The 15149-nt window shown below is 44.3% G+C and overlaps 1 protein-coding gene and 1 non-coding gene across 7 annotated transcripts in view; one reads left to right on the top strand and one right to left on the bottom strand.

Moving 5' to 3' along the window:
- LOC126337046 (regulating synaptic membrane exocytosis protein 2) overlaps positions 1–15149 on the top strand; it is a 1181006-nt gene that overhangs the window by 287072 nt on the left and 878785 nt on the right. The window lies entirely within an intron of this gene.
- On the bottom strand, positions 3496–3569 carry Trnat-ugu (transfer RNA threonine (anticodon UGU)). The gene has a single exon. It is a non-coding gene; the product is annotated as a tRNA-Thr (tRNA).

Genomic DNA, 15149 nt, shown 5'->3' with positions numbered 1-15149 from the left:
CATTTTCTGGACAGTGGCTTACTTCGTATATTCGAAGCTATGGAAATACAGGGTGGGCAAAAATGAAACAGGTCCAGACAATATTTACAATAAGGCTGACGCGGGATTGACCCTTGTTGATGAAGATCACAAAATATAGTGGAAGTGGCCACCGTTGACGACGGTGCAGCACTTGTTTGATTTATCAAACAATTAGATGCGTGTAGTAGCCTCGCGTGAGGGATAGCAGCAATAGCATTTTCGATGTTCTGCTATATATTTTACATGCGAATTATTTGAATACGCCTGGTACATCGGACTCTACAGTTGCCCCACAGGCAAAATCTACACTGTTAGAGCTAAAGCAATGGAGGTGGCTACGATGTTCCACTTTTTCTACTTATTGGCCTCACCTCACCGAAAACCGCACGCACCCATGGCGAGTTTTTCACGTCGGTGTGTGCTGTTGCTCCGTCTTGCTGATTATATCTATACAACCGCTCATCTTCTGTTAGTTGATCCACATATTTCTGAACATACCAGGTAGCTTTAACAGTTTGGAGGAAGAATCGGGTTATGGTATGGACACCAGACATTGTCCACTAAACATCACTTTTGAGATCACGCAACAATTCTTCAGAGTACGTCCTGTGAGTTCAAATACCCTAACAGGCTAAGCCAGGACTTATATGAAAAATGAAAAACTGAGGATCCAAACGTCCTGATTCCGTTTCACCCGGTAGCCACTGCTGTAACTGAAAAGGTGAAAATTCATCTCGAGGCTTTAACTCACGCACAGCAGTAAATTTGTAAGGATACAGAGGCAGATAATTTACGATAATATTTCGACAGGGCAATCTCTAATTCCTCACTTTCCAAAGATCCTCGGCGCTGGTAGTTCGTCGGACTTTGTTGCAATCCTTCCTACACTCGAGCAATGTTTTCTGGTGTTCGAACTCTTTTTAGATAGTTGCGGTTTTCTTGCGCCACAGAGCCCGTTTTGCGTCATTTTGCCAATACGTTTATCACTGCAGGTTTTACTGGAGGATTTGTCAAAACATTTGATTTCTTAAACTCTTGCACAAACAGTTTCGCAGAAGTTTTTCATGAACTTCGCTTCGCATGACGCGCTTCGCATGACACTGTACAATGAACAAGTGCTGTGTTATCGTGAGCACCGTTTTCTGTTGCATTCACCGAGTCACCAAACACGACTGTTCGCCTCCTTCACTCAAATGTAATGACACAACGAAATACGGTGGAAAGAACATGTGGGAGATGCGCAAGCGCAAATATGAGACAACGACAGACTGATGCATAAAGATCAGAGTTTTAATCGTTTTTCTGTGATGGACAGTTCCGTTCATTAACAAGGGTCAGTCCTGAGTAGATGTTAGAAATATTATCCTGTTCAATTTTTTTCCCATCTTGCAGATATAAAGCGATGCATCGGTAAACGTGATTCCTGTCAGGAATTCTTATTTCATGCAATGAAAAGGAAGACATCAGCTGCCATCGGTCACTGAAATACACTAGTGGGGCAAGATGTAAATTTGCGCCTTACAGGGACTAGAAACTGGACTTTTCCATTTGTCGCGAGTGGTCGCCTTGGCCGCCTCGGCAATCCGAGCACGGACCTTCACCGACCCGAGGACCCATCTTACCCACACATTGCCCCTGTCCATTACTCTAACTACTCGCATCGATTTGCTTATTCCGGTAAGAGTTCGAGCACGCTGTGCATTTGCACAGCACGGATCGCTAGGCCATTCAGCCCTAGTTAGATGTCCTAACGAACAGATGCAGAGTATACATTTATTATCTGAGCTGTGTGCTTAGGGACACCAGTTTCGAATAAATCCATCAGTGGTCGCTTCGGAAAGTGTCTCGACTGGAGCTCTAGCGAAGAATGACATGTCACTTCGCGCTGCATCATTTGTCTCCTGACCGCAAGTATGTCAACTAGATACACTCCTGGAAATTGAAATAAGAACACCGTGAATTCATTGTCCCAGGAAGGGGAAACTTTATTGACACATTCCTGGGGTCAGATACATCACATTATCACACTGACAGAACCACAGGCACATAGACACAGGCAACAGACCTTGCACAATGTCGGCACTAGTACAGTGTATATCCACCTTTCGCAGCAATGCAGGCTGCTATTCTCCCATGGAGACGATCGTAGAGATGCTGGATGTAGTCCTGTGGAACGGCTTGCCATGCCATTTCCACTTGGCGCCTCAGCTGGACCAGCGTTCGTGCTGGACGTGCAGACCGCGTGAGACGACGCTTCATCCAGTCCCAAACATGCTCAATGAGGGACAGATCCGGAGATCTTGCTGGCCAGGGTAGTTGACTTACACCTTCTAGAGCACGTTGGGTGGCACGGTATACATGCGGACGTGCATTGTACTGTTGGAACAGCAAGTTCCCTTGCCGGTCTAGGAATGGTAGAACGATGGGTTCGATGACGGTTTGGATGTACCGTGCACTATTCAGTGACCCCTCGACGATCACCAGAGGTGTACGGCCAGTGTAGGAGATCGCTCCCCACACCATGATGCCGGGTGTTGGCCCTGTGTGCCTCGGTCGTATGCAGTCCTGATTGTGGCGCTCACCTGCACGGCGCCAAACACGCATACGACCATCATTGGCACCAAGGCAGAAGCGACTCTCATCGCTGAAGACGACACGTCTCCATTCGTCCCTCCATTCACGCCTGTCGCGACACCACTGGAGGCGGGCTGCACGATGTTGGGGCGTGAGCGGAAGACGGCCTAACGGTGTGGGGGACCGTAGCCCAGCTTCATGGAGACGGTTGCGAATGGTCCTCGCCGATACCAAAGGAGCAACAGTGTCCCTAGTTTGCTGGGAAGTGGCGGTGCGGTCCCCTACGGCACTGTGTAGGATCCTACGGTCTTGGCGTGCATCCGTGCGTCGCTGCCTTCCAGTCCCAGGTCGACGGGCACGTGCAACTTCCGCCGACCACTGGCGACAACATCGATGTACTGTGGAAACCTCACGCCCCACCTGTTGAGCAATTCGGCGGTACGTCCACCCGGCCTCCCACATGCCCACTATACGCCCCCGCTCAAAGACCGTCAACTGCACATACGGTTCACGTCCACGCTGTCGCGGCATGCTACCAGTGTTAAAGACTGCGATGGAGCTCCGTATGCCACGGCAAACTGGCTGACACTGACGGCGGCGGTGTACAAATGCTGCGCAGCTAGCGCCATTCGACGGCCAACACCGCGGTTCCTGGTGTGTCCGCTGTGCCGTGCGTGTGATCATTGCTTGTACAGCCCTCTCGCAGTGTCCGGAGCAAGTATGGTGGGTCTGACACACCGGTGTCAATGTGTTCTTTTTTCCATTTCCAGGAGTGTATATACTAAGATGGTATTTGTTCTTTCGAGCATGCAGCTCGTTAGAATGAAATTACAATGAAATGAACACCCTTTATGTGCTTACAGGCGTTGACATACGGAAACGGTGACAGATGAAAATGTGTGCCCCGACCGGGACTCGAACCCGGGATCTCCTGCTTACATGGCAGACGCTCAATCCATCTGAGCCACCGAGGACACAGAGGATAGCTCGACTGCAGGGATTCATCTCTGGCACGCCTCCCGCGAAACCCACATTCTCAACGTATTTTCCCGCACTACATTCGTAGTGCTCCCGCCCATTATACTCATTTCTCGCGGCGCGTTGCCGATTCCCGTAAGAGTTCGGGCACTGTTTGTGCATTCGCACAGAAGAAGAAGATGGTCAAGTGGCCGGTGAGCCTTAACTATATATATGCTAAGATGGTATCTGTTCTTTCGGACAGAGAATGTGGGTTTCGCGGGAGGCGTGCCAGAGATAAATTCCTGCAGTCACGCTATCCTCTGTGTCCTCGGTGGCTCAGATGGATAGAGCGTCTGCCATGTAACCAGGAGATCCCGGGTTCGAGTCCCGGTCGGGGCACACATTTTCATCTGTCCCCGTTGACGTATGTCAACCTCTGTAAGCACCTAAAGGGTGTTCATTTCATTGTAATTTATGTCAACTAGAGTGTAGACCCTCACAATACCGGTCCATCCCACTGATACGAGCACATGCTCAAAGTCAAAGCAGTACGGATCATTTGGCACCCACGAAGAGAATGAAGAGGCCATGGGCGGCGTCCTGGGTGGTCGCTAACGATCGGCGGCAGTGAATGGGCTGCGTCGCCAAGGGGACGGCAGCGCCCGGCGCCGCGCCGCCGTGCCCAACCCGTGACCTTTGTGTTCCCGCCGCGTGGGTGCGTGGCCACGCCGCTGCGTCCGAGGGCCACGCCCCGCAGCCTGCCGTGCCAAAAACCAGCCCTGTTCATCTTTATCACCTTCCTCAATTTTTTCCCTTGTAACTGCCTAGAGGGCCAGCTGAAAATTTTCCATTGATTCTGGGTGAACGAAAGAGATAAACTAGTACCAACATCAGACAAATCGTCACGAATCAGTTGGTAGGTCTTTGCATAAAGCCGGTCAAACCAAAACTCGACTGGTGGAGTACGTCTACTCAGGTTTGCTCTGTTAACTTCAGTCACTTGAGCTTGGGACGCTCGATACTAGAAAAATCACGTGCCTCGTTGAAGCTCTCCACCTTCTGAACCTGCTTACTTTATTCTAGCCTTGGACTCGCTCTACAATTTTTACCCTCCCCTCATACCTCATACTTCCCTTCAGTGCCAAATTGACTATTCGTTAATGCCTCGTGACGAGTCCTATCAACCGAACTCTTCTTATAGTCAAGTTGTGCCATAAATTACTTTTTTTTCAGTTCCATTCGACACCTCTTCATAAATTATCCGATCCACACATCTAATCTTCAGTATTCTTCTGTTCCACTAGGCCTACATTTCAAAAGCTTCTATTCTCTTCTTGCTTTTACTGATCATTGTACTCATTTCACTTTCACTTGATGTTACGTTTCAGGCAAATACTTTCAGGAAAGTCTTCCTAACATTTAAATTAATTTTAGACGTTAACGTAGTTCTCTTTCACAGAAATGAAGCTGTTGCTACATACGGTATGCATTTTATATCTACTCTACTTCGGCCATCGTCAACTATTTTTCTACCCAAATAGCAACCTCATCTACTACTTATACGTGGCCGAGCGGTTCTAGGCGCTACAGTCTGGAACCGCGCAATCAATACGGTCGCAGGTTCGAATCCTGCCTCGGGCAGTATCGCCCGATTTAATTCACCCGCTTTATATTTTCTCACTTTACTTTTGCTGGTGTCAATTCTGTAATCTCTCTTCAAGACAGCATAAATTGCGTTCAACTTCTTCCAAGTCTTTTGAGGTCTCTAGCAGAATTACAGTGTCATGGACAAACTTAAAAGTTTTCATTTCTTCTCCCTGACCTTCAATTTCCATTGCAAATTTCTCCTTAATTTCTTTTACTGCTCTCTCAATATAGTGATTGGATAACAGAGGAGATAGGTGAGAAACCTGTATCATCCCGTTTTCAGCTACTACTTCCCTTTCATGTACTTCAATTTTTATAGCTGCAGTCTGGTTTCTGTACAAATTCCTAACTTTCTGAATGGTTTTACGCATTAAAAGTCTATATCCTACTGCCATACCGTAATACGCGCTTATTGTCAATTTTCCTTTCCAGACAAACAGGTATATTAATTTTGAAAATCCAACTCCAGTTCATTTCTAGCCTTATGTATATTCCTTTTGCTGTCCATTCATTCACTGTCTTCATCTACCCCAAATACAAGAATTCATCAGTTGGTGCTACGTCTTAACTGTTCATTTTCAAACTTTTCTTTTAAATGTGTTGATTATAAATTATTTTGTGTTATTAGATTTCGTTATAGCTATCATGAGGGCTGCAAATGTGAAAATCCACTGACATAAATGAATTTGACAAAGAGTAGATTGTTGTGCCTGCCTCCTGAGAGAGTAAAAGCCTAGAGGTAACAGCACTCCTTTTGCCTCGTCGAATGGAATGGTTCGGGGTAACTTGGAGCTATGAAGTCGTCGGAATTTGTGTCGAATGCCCAAATGACAGTCACACACAAGAAGAGAAAGAAGTAGTGGGGCAGTCCATCTGGAGAGTCATACAGTCATGGGCTATTCACAACCACTCTGTTAAGCCCCGTTAAGAAATACAATTCGGGGAAGAAAGCGCTGCCGTCAGGTACAACTGCAGAGGTCAACAACGTGTCAGTGACAGATCTCGCGGATTGTTACAGCGGGTCTAAGGATCGGATCACCCTCCGTTTCAATGCTTCATAACAATAACACCTGAGCACCCATAAAACTGAGCCGCGCTTAGTGGCCCCGCGCGGTCTGGGGCGCTTTTTCACGGAGGTTCGAGTCCTCCCTCGGACAAGGGTGTGTGTGTTGTTCTTACCACAAGTTAGTGTAAGTTTAAATAGTGTGTAAGTCTAGGGCTCGATGACCTCAGCAGTTTGGTCACTTAGAAATTCACACACATTTAAACATAAACCTCATAATACAGAGTTAATCATCTCACTCGGAGATCCCTGCTCATCTCATGTTAAAGGGTACTGCGATTAGCACTCAATTTGCCAAAATATGTACTCCTGTTTAATGTAGTTACTGGTATTAGGTTAGTGGGACCGTTTTGATCAGTTGCAGTTTGAATCACTGATACTTTTCCATCGTTCTTCACTCAAGAATTGTACAGTGACCTCTCAGGGCATTAATATTGTCGATCTGTTCAGTTAACAACAACCCGCTGGGTACTTGCACGTTAACCACAGTGCATTACTATGCTGCATGCTGTTCTTCAAATTTCCGCAGCTGGTTAAAACTATGTACTGGACAGGGATACGAACCAGCACGATTTTATTCAGTCGGAATTATTTAGGGTGTTGCTATCGTTCACTGTGCCGAACACAGTGCATGTCTACGTAATAACAGAAACTTCTCTAGTGATCAGTTCACTGACGGATGCCAGCCTCTAATCCCAAGAAGTCCTCTGCTGCTCTGCTGTACCATTTTCCATTCAATATTTGCAGTACTATGGCTGAAGCATAGGTATTTTGCGCTTGTGAAATGAGAACAGAACGCATGCGCATAGCGTTACATGAATCGACGTTCCGTTCCGTCTCGCTGCACCACGTCATTCACAGCTCTGCCGCTGTGCTGCGCTGCTGTCGGGGACTGGCGATCAAGCGCGCACTGCTGAAAAACGGAGGAACTCTCGATCGACGATTTGTTGCCCCATTATAATTTTCTTGCGCTCGACTTCACAGAATCGAGCCCAGATCACTGTCCACCTCGATAGCTGAATGACAGCGCGACAGAATGCAATGCGAGGAGCCCAGGTTCAATTCCCGGCCGGGGTGGAGACTTCTTCCGCTCGCGAAGTTTGTGATATTGTCATCATTTCATCTTCATCGACCCGCAAGTGGCCGAAGTGGCGTCAGCTACAAGGAATTGCACCAAGGGATCTAGCCACATGCACATTACATGTCATACGGGTCATTAATGATATCTGCGACCTTGATATGCATTAGTGTACGTATTTTAGAACCTTCCAGGGGCCTCCTACAATTCAGTCACTGTCAAACTCGCCTCCGCAGCCAAGGTCGCTAGCGAAGGGTTACACAAAAGCGCTCGACTCAAACGTAGCTGGTCAAACCCTCAAGGAGTGAGTAAACGTGACATTGCATACGATAACAAGTTTATTGCGTCGGGACATTAAACTCAGAGCTCCGTTGCTGTAATTTGAAAGAAGTAGACTATGTATTAGCGCCGGGTTTCATCCTTTCCCTTCTCTCTTGTCATCATCAAAACTGCAAACAACAGGCTTCACTGCCTACGCACTCATCACAGTCACAATCACCATCTCAATGATGCCACAAACGCCACACTGGAACTTTTCTGTCAGATCGACAGCTATCTGACAATCTGATTACACGGGACAGATTTCCTTCACTGTTCACGTTACGTTTTGCTTGGTAATAGCTGTTCCCACCAGTACACCTTTGTTTTCAACATTTTGCAGTCCTAGAGTAATTGTTTGCTTGTCACATTTCACATGACAACCTCCGTGATGTTATTCTTCTACGAGAATACGCAAGAGCCCATGTATGAACGGACTCACTTCGATGTTGGCCTGGCCAGAACGTATCCAGGTACCTCACACATAGGTTGCCAAGAGACTGGCGTGCTACCAATCACTGTCTACTACAGTTGATAAACTCTTGCATAGAGCTGCAGCAGCATAGAAATATGTATCCGTATCTGTTATCCAAGCTCAGTTCAACACGATGCCCAACCGATTTCGAGCCCTTATTGGCGCCAGAGAGGGGCATTTCTGCATACTCTGAACCTAGAAATCACCAAAGAATTTAATCATGTTTCGCAAGCTGCGACCAAACATTGATACAGAAAGTGAAGAATAAATTTCTTTTATTTCACAAAATTGTTAGGCGCTTGGACTACCGGTTTCGATCAGGGCGACCATCTTCAGATTTGCAGCAAAACATGGGGGAAAAACTAGTGGACTGTCTGCATCTTAAAACAATATAATAGGCCATAAAGAAAAGTATTACTGACACGTGTGGGAAACATGTGCTTAAAATATGACCAGACGTACCTCTTTACAACATGTCATAATATAACAAAGGAATAGTGACATCGTCAAAAGATACACATAAAATCAGCGTAGTACCGTCACACTCTTATTTAAAATATGGAATATACTGGGTCACAGTGTCGGCGGAATCATCTTATTAACAACGCTACTGTTTATGACAAAATGTGCCACACTATCCCAAAATGTTTGTGTCGTAAGCTCATTAGACATCGCCACTGTAAGCTCACTCATATTTGTCAGTTATATAAATGTACAAAACGCAATCAAGAAAAGTATACGATATGTTAAATACATAGCGGGGTTATCATGTGTATGTGTTATTACAGTGACAAAACTGAATTTACATTGTCAAAAGAAAATAGTTAAGTGACGATATGTAATTCAGCGACGTTCTTGTGGCGACTTCAGATAAAAATATAATGACATACAAACACTATGTGGTCAAAAATATCCGGACACCTGACTTAAAAATGACTTCTGGCGCTCTCCATCGGTAATGCTGGAATTCAGTATGGTGTTGGCCGGCCCTTCTAACTTGATGACGACCACCGCTCAATCAGGTGCTGGAAGGTTCCTTAGGGAATTGCAGCCCATTCTTCACGGACTGCTCCGCTGAGGAGAGGTACCGATGTTGGTCGGTGAGGCCTGGCACGAAGCCGGCGTTCCAAAACATCCCAAAAGTGGTCTGTAGGATTCAGGCCAGGACTCGGTGCAGCCAGTCAATTTTGGGATGTTATTGTCGTGTAACTACCCCGCCATAGGCCGTGCATTCTATCGTGTTGAAAAATGCTATCTCCATCCCCGAATTGCTCTTCAACAGTAGGAAGCAAGAAAGCACTTAAAACATCAATGTAGGCCTGTGCTGTGATAGTGCCAGGAAAAACAACAAGGGGTGCAAGCCCCCTCTATGAAAAACACGACCACATCATACCACCACTGCCTCCGTATTTCACTTTTGGCACTACACACGCTGGCAGATGACGTTCACCGGGCATTCGTCATACCCACACGCTGTCATCGGATCTCCACATTGCATACAGTGATTCGTCACTCCACACAACGTTTTACCACTGTTCAATCGTCCAATGTTTACACTCCTTACACCAAACGTGGTGTCGTTTGGCATTTACCGGCGTGTGTGTGGCTTATGAGCAGCCGCTCGACCATGAAATGCAAGTTTTCTCACCTCCCGCCTAACTGTCATAGTACCTGCAGTAGATCCCGATGCAGTTTGGAATTCCTGTCTGATAGCCTCTTCAACTGTCGGCGGTCCCTGTCAGTCAACAGACGAGGTCGGCCTGTACGGTTTTGTGCTGTTTGTGTTCCTTCGCGTTTCCACTTCACTATCAAATCTGAAACAGAGGACACAGAGATGTTTAGGATTATGTAAATCTGGCGTACAGACGTCTGACACAAGTGACACCCAGTCACTTGACCACGTTCGAAATCGTGAGTTCCGCAGAGCGCCCCACTCTGTTCTCTCACGATATCTAATGACTACTGATATTGCTAATATGGAGTACCTGACAGCAGGTGGCAACACAACGCACCTTATATGAGAAACGTATGTTTTGGGGGGTGTCCGGATACTTTTGATTACATAGTGTAAGAACAAGCTCACGAAGCTAACAGAATAACGTAAAATTGATAAAATAAGTACGGAAAGAACTCAGTGTATGAAACAACATATTGGGGTATGCAATGTTTCATTTTCTTTTAACAGTCTAAATTTAACTTTAGCAGTCGTTTTAATTTATTGCATTTTGCCACTGTTAACAATTATACCCCTGGTAAGCCCGCCATAGACGTAATCTACTGTATTCTTATTTTTACTTATATAACTGATGAATAGGAATAGGCTTACAGTAGCGACATCTAATGAGCTTACGACACAAATATTTTGTGGCTACTGTGGCACATTTTGTCACGAACAGTAGCGCTGTTAACAAGCTGAGTCCACTGTCATTGTGGCCCTATATATATATATATATATATATATATATATATATATGTATATATATATATATATATACCATACTTTAAATACGGGGACGATTCTATGCTAATTTTGTGTATATCTTTTGGCGATTCCACTATGGCTTCATTATATAAGGACATGTTGTAAAACAGTTAGGTCTGGTCGTATTTTAAGAGCATGTTTTCACATTTATGTCAGTAATACTTTTCATTATGGCCTATTTTATCTGTTTTTCCCATGTTTTGCTGCAGGTCCGAAGACGCTCATCGCTGACGGAAACGGATAGTCTAAGAACCTAACAATATTGTGATCGCAGACGGAAATATAAGAAATTCATTTAATTATATATTTTTCCTACTATACTGTATACGCACAATAAGTTAAATTTTGCATTGCTATACTTCCTGATGGTGCAATATAATGGTCAACAGTGTATTTATTGGTGTATGTCTTTCCAAATTGCCATTGGGTCACTGTGTAACCAATTATGTTCTTATTTATGGAATAACATTTAAATTCTTTCCGTCGAGTAGCCTGCAATGCTTTGCAGAAAAAGATGAAGCAACAATTTTGAGTGAAAAAGTATAACTATCATCTCATCTCCAATGAAGAGATGATAACGAATGGCATTTTGTTCACTGCACTTGAACATATCTCCACAGTCGAATCTGTTGCATATCCAAGGGTCACCTCAAATGGGTCTCGTACTGAGTTTCCAATACATGGCATTATATATTATTAACTTCTTATAATCAATGTACACAGTTAATGTTTATATACGGGAGTTCCTCCCCCTCCTCCCCCCCCCCCTACACACACACATACACAGACATGAACAAAAACAAACTATTGCGGTGATGACTTGTGGAACATACGCTGCCTTAACATATATTATTTGTGGTTTAGCAGTCAATTTAATATGTGGTATTTCTTCCAGGTGCATAGGCTGCTTGTGTCGTGAACAAATATAGCACCCAACTAACACTGTAATTCTGTTGCAGTAACAATGTTTTTATTACAGTCTAGTTACACCGTGCTAGAACAAGCAACTTGAAGGAAGGAAGAAGGATTAGGATTTAAAGTCCCGTCCTCGTCGAGTCATTTGGGATGGAACGTAAAATGAGTTTGGGAATGTGAATCCGCTGTCCCAGACTTTAACTTAAGCAAGTTACGCAAATCACGCAAAAACAAAAGTTGTATTCCGGACAAACAAGAATATTTTGAAAAGACTTTAATTCATATTTACGTAAAAGCTGAAATTTAAATTATTTTTTCGAAGCGTGCTATGACGATTGAACTAAAAGTATAGTGATTCGAACTCATTCTAGCTTGAGTCAATGTTTAAATACCGTTGCATTTTTCGACCACGTATGTGTACAAATTTGTATTTGATAGATTTTTTTGGTAATTACTATTTCCTGTGCGTAACTACACCACCGGAGTAAAGTCAGACGTTCCACCTAATAGAATCTAATACATCATTAATATAAAATAAGAAAATTACTGACACTATTAAAAGTTTCTGGGACGCAATTGAAGTTATCTACAGTTTACTCTTCGTCAAGATAATATAACGTCAATCAGAGCACAAGTCAAACTACACATTCCAGGAATACAGCTTTGGCATAAGAATCGATGACGTTCCACACTTAAAACTTTTCGAAGATGTAACAATTTTTAATTCGCTGCTATGTACATTTATACATAACAGTTATTTTTGTCGTGGTGGATTTCTGCGAAACCGATGGTGTTTACATTAGGAAAGATATTACCGCCCAGTGTACGTTACTACAACTGGTTTTAGTTTTTGGAAAAAAGAAAGTTTGTAGTTTAACGTTCCCCCGACTATGAATTTCTTAGAGATGAAGCACAAACTCGGATTGGGGAAGAAAATCAGGCGTGTCCTTTCAAAGAAACCACCCCTGCGTTTGCCTTAAACTATTTAGGCACATGATGGGAAACCTAAACCGATGAGCCAGAACATTACGACCACCTGCTTAACAGCGTGATAGTCCACCTTCGGAACGCAATACAGCAGTGATTCTGTGTGACATGGATCCGACAAGTTCTTAGTAATTTTACGGAGGTATGTGGCATCATATGTCTACGAACGGGTCACGCAGTTCCCTTAAATTACGGACCGATCATTTGTGGGTGTTGAACTGGCTCCCAATGATCTCCCAGGAATGTCCCATTGCATTCGGATCAGTCTAATTTCGTGACCAGGACATCAAATTGCATTCACTATTATGGTCCTCAGACCACTGTAGCATTATTATAGCCTTTTGATAAGGGCAGTTTTACTGCGGGATGATGTCACTGCCGTCGGGAAAGACATCAAGTTTGAAAGATAAAGATGATCTATCATTTTTAGAGGGGAGGCGTGGGGGTTGGGGGTGGGGGAGGGGTAAGGGTGTAGTACTGCAGGCATGGTGCTTCCGATTACAGCCACTGGTCCCAAGGAATCCCAGGCGAATCTCCCTCACAGCGTAATACTATCCCCGTTCGCCTGTGTCTAAGACGTGGCGCGTTTGTAGCAGACGTTCGCGTGGATGACAGCATATCCGTCACGACCATCGACACGGTGTCAAGTAGTATAGTGACTCATCCTAATAGGGAACATTAACCCGTGGTCCAGTCTCTGTGATCCCGTGCACACTGCAGTTGTAATTGACGACGTCGCTTGGTCAATGGGAAAATTCATATCTGTTGTCTGCTGCAGAGCTCTGAGTTCAACAATGTGTCCTGTACTTCGTAACACTTGTATGTGCGCTAGATCGGTACCTATCCCGCGTTACAGAGCCGGCAAGTCTCCGACAGCTCTAATTTGTGGCGAGGCGTGAACTTCCAACACCTAGTCATCTTCTCGGATTTCGCCGCATTTCAAGCAGTTTCCGTAGATTCTCACGACAGTTAGCACGTTTAGCCGACCAGCTTCGCAGCCGGCCGAAGTGGCCGAGAGGTTCTAGGCGCTACAGTCTGGAACCGCGTGATCGCTACGATCGCAGGTTCGAATCCTGCCTCAGGCACGGATGTGTGTGATGTCCTTAGGTTAGTTAGGTTTAAGTAATTCTAAGTTCTAGGGGACTGATTACCTCAGCAGTTAAGTCCCATTGCGCTCAGAGCCTTTGAAACATTTTTTGACCAGCTTCGCCGTACCTGAGATTCTCGTTCCTAAATACTGGTCTGTAAGAATCTGCGCTTTGTCAAAGTTGCTTATGTCAGTCGGTTTCCACATCGGTATCCTTTATCTCCGCTCGAGTGATTCCACGTTCGTTTCTGCTGCCCTGCCATATCCTGGACTCTACAGATGATTGAAAGGTAGGATCAAGTGTTTTGGGTAGCCTTTGGGCTAGGAGCCATTTGTAAACCGAACAGAGGGATCGTCTTAAGCCATGTCCTACGTGAGGGACAGAAGCGACCGACAGCGAGCGACGTCTGGATACGCGACACTCCAACATCAAGCAGCAGCATCGGGCGAAAGGTCGGATGTCCTGCGTGCGAGCGACTATGTCGCGCTACAAGATGGCTGCTTAGAGCCCACCAGCTGTTACTATAAAATGACGCCCCTAAGTTGACAATAATGTAGCTGGGGAGTAAGGCTACAAAATTAGGTTTACTGAAGAAAATAAAGCGAAAAGGAACGTTGTGCATGAAATTTACAAACGGAAGAATCTCATGGAGAATTTCATGAATATCATCAACTACGAAGATCACCAAGCAAATTCTTAGAATACACGTGATTGAGCAGATGAGCATTCGACTGTCTCATAAATATTTTCTTTTACATAATAAAGAACTTTTAACAGCTGATAAATGCGGAAGAATGACTAACTAGCGTAAATACCAAGAATGAACGTAGACAAAATATAATGAGCAGTGGTGTAATGGTAGCGTTCTTGGTTAGTGAATATGACTACGGATGGATCGTGGGTTTGACTCCTGCCACTTTCTGTAAGTTAACTGACTGAGCTACAATTCTGGTCTTATGTATACGTTTTACACTGCATCGAGAACTATATTTTTAAGATCGTGCCAAAGTACTTGATCTTTAAGTAGTCTATGCCAGTAGATCACACACATTAAATTAATAATAAATTATAATGAACAACCATGAAATTTTACAGATATTTGATGTTGCGAACGTAATTCATCAGCATGCCAAGGGCCAAGCATTTCAGTTAATCTTAATAGTCTGTAAGAGTAAAGGATACAAATTGTTTTGAAAAGAAAGTCAAACTTTTTATTAAAAGATTTGTCTGAAAGTATGAAAAAAAATATTAGGGAAACGTTTGATGCACCTCATTTTCTGTTCATGATTTCGAGCATCATTCAAAAGCACGTAGAACGTTTGTCTGGTATATTTATTTCTTTTACACATATCGTTTCACAAAATATTTGATCGATTTCTTTCGATTTTTTTTTCAAGTTTTATTCAGAAAGCATGATCTTATTGAATCCTCGTTTGCCTTCCTAACTTCTTCTGTTCTCGAAAATCCTAACTTTGGTACTTGATTCGAAGGAAGCCTTTTTGACATTGAAATACTGCACTAATGTATCTTTTTATGTGTAA

The sequence above is a fragment of the Schistocerca gregaria genome, chromosome 2 (genome assembly GCF_023897955.1).
Source record: "Schistocerca gregaria isolate iqSchGreg1 chromosome 2, iqSchGreg1.2, whole genome shotgun sequence".
Classification (NCBI taxonomy): Eukaryota; Metazoa; Arthropoda; class Insecta; order Orthoptera; family Acrididae; genus Schistocerca; species Schistocerca gregaria.
The sequence above is the reverse complement of the archived record's forward strand: the minus strand, read 5'-3'. Positions and strand labels throughout refer to the sequence as shown.